Source organism: Bubalus kerabau, chromosome 19 (assembly GCF_029407905.1).
Source record: "Bubalus kerabau isolate K-KA32 ecotype Philippines breed swamp buffalo chromosome 19, PCC_UOA_SB_1v2, whole genome shotgun sequence".
In the NCBI taxonomy this organism is placed as follows: Eukaryota; Metazoa; Chordata; class Mammalia; order Artiodactyla; family Bovidae; genus Bubalus; species Bubalus kerabau.
The window spans coordinates 55,191,237-55,197,446 of record NC_073642.1 but is presented as its reverse complement, the minus strand read 5'-3'; positions in this window follow the sequence as shown (position 1 = coordinate 55,197,446).

Genomic DNA, 6,210 nt, shown 5'->3' with positions numbered 1-6,210 from the left:
AGTTTCAAAACAAGCCTCTCTTCAAGTACAGACTGCAGAGAAATACATTACTCCCCTACCAACTCCTCTGGAATTTTAATTAATAATGTTTTCTTCATCCTGTTGCAGGTATTTTAGATCAAAGAGATATTACTCATTTATTCTTCAATAAATTCTCAAGTTTAGAATTGATATTCTGTACATACAATGCTCTTCCAATTCAAGAAACAAAAGACAATGTCCTCAATAGAAAACCAGGCAAAGAGACTAAACAAGTGAAAAACAGAAATGGCAAATTAAGATATGAAAATATTAAATAAGAAAAAAGATTTTAATTAATCCAATTGACAAAGATTTTAAAATAGCATAATACCTAATGTTGGGAAGAATGTATATAACTAGGTATTCTCCAACATTGCTGGAAGGAGTTTGCATTTATACCTTGAGACCCATGAATTCAATTTGCCTGGGTCTTCTGGGCCTTCTTCTGTATCTTGTAGTTAAAATTGGATTGTTGAATTTTTCCAGTGTTAGCTGTCACTGTGGGATCACTGTCACTATATTTGAGACATCAGAATGTATCTGTCAGTGAAGTGAGAACAGTTTATCAACAAAGGCCATGCTGTGACCACTTTATGGGTGCAGATTCTGACAAAAGGATTCACAAATTGCCAAGTAGGTTAAAGACTGTCAAAACAATGGTGACAGTCATAACAGAACACAGCTCATTGTCATGAGGATGTGGGCGCTATAGAGCAGAACCACTGGTATGTGCCTGCGAATACTTGCATAGCACTGCATAATTCAACAAGCTCTCTCCATTATGTGGGGAAAAATGTTTTTGTCAAACTTCATTTACATAATCTAAAGTTTCTCCAACTCATTTTCATTGTCTTTTGTCCTCATTTTAGTGGTTAATATGATACATTTGGATCAAAAATAATTGATTTCTAGATCACTTGGAGGAAATGCCATATACTTAAATGACTATTTCATTCAAAGGGTGTGTTATTCTCTGTTGCTCTATCTTGCAAACAGGCTTATGTATACCTTCTGACTGTTCCCCAAGCATATGATGGGACTAGGGCTAGAAGTCTTTTACTATCTGTCTTTCTGTTCATGGTATAATCCTTGACACTTACATAATACAGTGATTAAGTCATTTGACATAAAAGATTAGTTTGAAGATTAAGAAGGGAGAGATGAATGGACAAGAACACTTTGAAATTATAGGCCATGATTCTCTTCCAGTTGAAGATATCTACTCATTGCCCTCTTTCCCTAGTTGAAACAAAGAGGAGACTTGATTTTCCTTGTGTATTGACTATAAAAAAACCAGTGATAATATGTATTCACATATGAGTGAATGTGTAATATGAAAGCTTAATAGATGTCTTTATTTTGGTTCTCAGAAACTTGATATCTGAGAATATAATTTGGCCTTAGGACAGGAAAATTATACTGCTCTGTTGCCCCATTTCCTTCAAATCTGAAGCAAAAAATTCTACTTCCTTTTATGCCCCAGTGGGACAAGACCAAAAAGCAAACAGAAAATGTATTGATTCTCACATCTTTTAAGTGTATTTTACTTCTTGAGGTCCTTCCTTTTTTCTCAAGTTTTCTTTTTCCCTACTACATTGTACACTTTGTATGGAACTCTAAGTAGTTCAATCTAATGAATTAATGACATATCCTCAGGAATTGTGTTGTGAAGGGAAATGAAAGTCAATCAGTTGTGTCCGACTCTTTGCGACCCCCTGGACTATACATACAGTCCGTGGAATTCTCTAGGCCAGAATAGTGGAGCGGGTAGCCTTTCCCCTCTTTAGGGGATCTTCCCAACCCAGGGATCAAACCCAGGTCTCCCACATTGCAGTTGGATTCTTTACCAGCTGAGCCTCAAGGGAAGCCCAAGAATACTGTAGTAGATAGACTATCCCTTCTCCAGCAGATCTTCCCAACCTAGGAATTGAACGGGAGTCTCCTGCATTGCAGGTGGATTCTTTACCAACTTGAGTTATCAGGGTGTTATTTGCAGATTAACTGATGGTGGGAATCCTTTTTTCACTTCTACTACCTACCAGTCTGGCAATGTTCTACTGGCCCTTCTGAATTTCCAGTTACCACAGGTAAGAGAAATTAATAACCTCTTGAATTCAAAAGGCTTACCCTATTTGTTTTCATAGCTGTTTTCATAAGTTCCAGTTAATATATACATTTTTTCTCATATCTTGTAGAAAATTCACAAATTCTTATCAGTCTGTCTTAATAAACAATTGATTTAACATGTTCTCCTTATAAAAACACTAATTTGAACATTCTTTAGGACTCCTTTACCTCATGTTTCTTTCTCTTTTACATGTAGACCCTTCTACACAATTGAAGCAGCAAGAAAGCTCAGCATGTCTTTCAGGTTTGATCCTTATCTAATGTTTTTTATTAACTAATTTATTTATTTGGCTGTGCCTGGTCTTATTTGTGATACACGGGATCTTCAATCTTTCTCAGTCTTCTTCAGTCTTTGATGTGGCATGCAGGGTTTTAGTTGTGGCATGTGGGATCTAGTTTCTTGACCAGGGATGGAACCTAGGCCACCTGCATTGGGAGGGCAGAGTCTTAAAAGGACCACCAGGGGAGTCCCAATCCTTGTCTAATTTGTGTTTCAAGATTGCAGAGGTCTATGTGTTTAGAGATCCAATTGTGTACTTTACCTAGATGTCTTATGGGCAGACTGTAAGCTTCCTGTTGTTCAGTCACTCAGTCATGTCTGACTCTTTGCGACCCCATGGACTGCAGCACACCAGACTTTCCTGTCCTTCACTATCTCCTGGAGTTTGGTCAAACTCATGTCCATTGAGTCGATGATGCCATCCAACTATCTCATCCTCTGTCACCCCCTTCCTTCCTGCCCTCAATCTTTCCCAGCATCAGGGTCTTTTCCAATGAGTTGGCTCTTTGCATCAGGTGGCCAAAGTATTGGAGCTTCAGCATCAGTCCCTCTAGTGAATATTTAGGGTTAATTTCCTTTAGGGTTGACTGGTTTGATCTCTTTGCTGTCCAAGGGACTCTCAAGAGTCTTCTCTAGCACCACAGTTTGAAAGCATCAATTTCTTCAGGGCTCAGTCTTCTTTATGGTCCAACTCTCACATTGGTACATGACTACTGGAAGAACCATAGCTTTGACTATTTGACCTTTGGTTGCAAAGTGATGTTTCTGCTTAAGTAAGCCTCCTAGTGGGCCAAATAATTTAAGTAATGGTAAGCTAATTAACAGGCTTCCCTGATGGCTCAGTGGGTAAACAATATGCCTGCAGTGCAGGAGACACAGGAGATGTGGGTTTGATCCCTGGATCTGGAAGATGCCCTGGAGGAAGAAATGGCAACCCACTCTAATATTCTTGCCGAAAAATTCCATGGATAGAGGAGCCTGGTAGGCTAAAGTCCAAAGAGTCACAGAGTCAGACACGACTGAGCAACTAAGCATGCAGGCATGAGCTAATTCCACATATTTGTTTGAGTGAGTACAGTGTGGAAAGCCATTCCTCTGTAAGTATTGAGATTATCAGTATTCTAAATTATGTGGCAAAAGGCCACATCAGGATAGCATGATATTGAGAGTAGCACATTGATTGATGGGGTGTGTTAAAATTCTTACTATAAGATCTGGCTGAGTTGATGTGATCACTTCTGATAAAAAAAGCTTGTAAGGAAGAAGATTCAGTCATTGTGACTTGCATAAAGATTGTATATAGAATTAGTCAATTTAAAAATATCTTTAAAGTGCTTTAGTCTTTAAAGTGGCTTACATTTTTCTGCTGCTTGATTTTAGCTTATATTGTGTGGCCAGGAGACAGAAGAGCATGGTTTTAAGTCCTAAATCTGCCATTAACTCACAGTGTGACTTTGGGTAGATGTTTATCTTTTCTAAGCTTCCTCATTCATGAAATTAGGGAGTTGTGCTAAATGATGTGCAAGGTACCACTGGCTTGAAACCCCTATGATCATACCTTGTCTAAATGGTGTATCCTCAAATTTCTGATTATTTGGAGATAGAACCCAGTTGATTTAAAACACAAAATAATAAATGTGAACATCTAAAAATTTTCTATGCTATTACTACCATTTTAATTGTGAGGTCTATTTCTTATTTATGCCTTAGTCTTTGAGAAAACTAAGGCTGGCTGTTAAATAGTTCTTCTAATTAGTATGAATGGTCATAGCATTTAAAATCCTTGTCCTGTCTCTGATAAGATCAAAATTAGAGTGAATAATATGCCTTGGTTGAATATCAGCATGCAAACCATGTAGCTTGAAAAGATGTGTTTAGGCTCTGAGAATAAAGCAGAAGCCCGCACGTTCTGACAGCTGTGAGAAACACAAAAAATATTAATGGTGGCAGTTAGAGAGTCAGGCCGAGAATAGCAATGCACAGGTGCGTTTTCCCCAGTGCATGTGTTTCTTCTTTAGTATTCATGATAAGTTTCCAATACCTTCATCTTTACACAGGAATTAGAAAACAGTTCAGACTTATTAGTTTGACTGAGAAACAGCCTAGGACAGCTGAAAGAACAATGTCTAAAGGGGTATATGTATCTTAATAAAATAGTCTTCTATGATAATGCTTAAATATCACTGTAATGCCATTTTTCTTTTCCAATAAAGTCATCATCATAAAAGTTTTATGGTTCTTTTAACATCTTACCTGAGTGGAGTGAAAAATTACATTAATTATAGACTGTTTTATGTTACCATGTCCACTATCTTTATAATTTTATTTGTCTATGCTGGGTCTTTGTTGCTAAACAAGCTTTTCTTTAGCTGCAGAGTGTGGGGCTACTCTTGAGTTGTGATGTGCAGGCTTCTCATTGTGGTGGTGGCTTCTCTTGCTGTGGACCACAGGCTCTAGGGCACTCAGGCTTCACATTGCTGCATGTGGGATCAGTAGTTGTGTTTCCTGGGCTCTAGAGCACAGGATCAATAGTTGTGGAACACGGGCTTAGTTGCTTCATGGCATATGGGATCCTCCTGAATCAGAGATTGAACCTGTGTCTCCTGCCTTGGCAGGCAGATTCTTTACCACTGAGCCACCAGGGAAGCTCGGTCACTATCTTTAAATACAAGTGTTCAATATCTATCTATCAAGATTTTGATTTTAAAGGTTAAAGTGTCATTTATGGTTTAGGATAATTATGTGAAAAAACTTTTAAGTCAATATAGAAACTCATCACTTCAGATTAGCAAAAAACACAGAAACAAGAAGCATAAATTCTCACTAGAATATATCTGAGCACATGATCACATTGAATCCCTCTGCACAGTCCACAAAAACCTCAAACAAACTTAAATAGATACCCCGAGTACTCTGTTCTCAGAGTTGTCAGGAGATATGATTCAATGTACATAAGGCAGTGATACTGTATATCTCTCAAATTCACTGTCAATGAACAATGTGAAATATCTGAGTCTTGAATGTCTGTACAGATCTCCTCCTTATCCTCAAATTTCTAATCAATTCAGCTACTTGAAGAAAAATGATGAAAATGGTGTTATGCGGCCATAGACACATTACTAGTAGAATTCAACCAAGCCATCAAAGAAAATTTTCTTTTAGCTACAAAATCCAGAATGAAAACGTGTACGTTAGTTTTTCTTTTAGGGAAAAATATTAGTTCTCAAGTCACCTTTTGTAATTAAAACCAAATGTCTTAGAATATATACCAAAAGTGCCTATTTAGAATTTGTATTAAAATGTAAATTAGGCAGATGGAGCTTTAATTTTTAACTCTATCTCTTTAAGACTACTATATGCGTGGGTCTGGTATATTTTAACAACAGCTAGGTGACTGACATTGGTCACTGTTATGATGGCATCATATATGACACTTTTGGAGTCTATCATCTTAGGATGGGTATATTTTAGAATTTTGGAGGAAAGAACATATCTTCCTTGAAGACACATTTTCCCCCTACATTTTCCACCCTCCCTGCCCCACATTTCTCTTTCTCTAACTGTTATGTTCCTAAAGTTCTTCTGAAATTTTCCCTTGCTTGCTTATGATGTGCTGATACAGAGTGATACGACTTCATCAAATTCCTAATTACCAGATGTGATGTGTCAAGTGAGACTTAAGATTGATTATGTGATCAGTAATGACTACATACACACATATGCACACACACACATAATTTTAAAAATAAGAAAATTGTTCCAATTCTGTTTGAACTGACTTT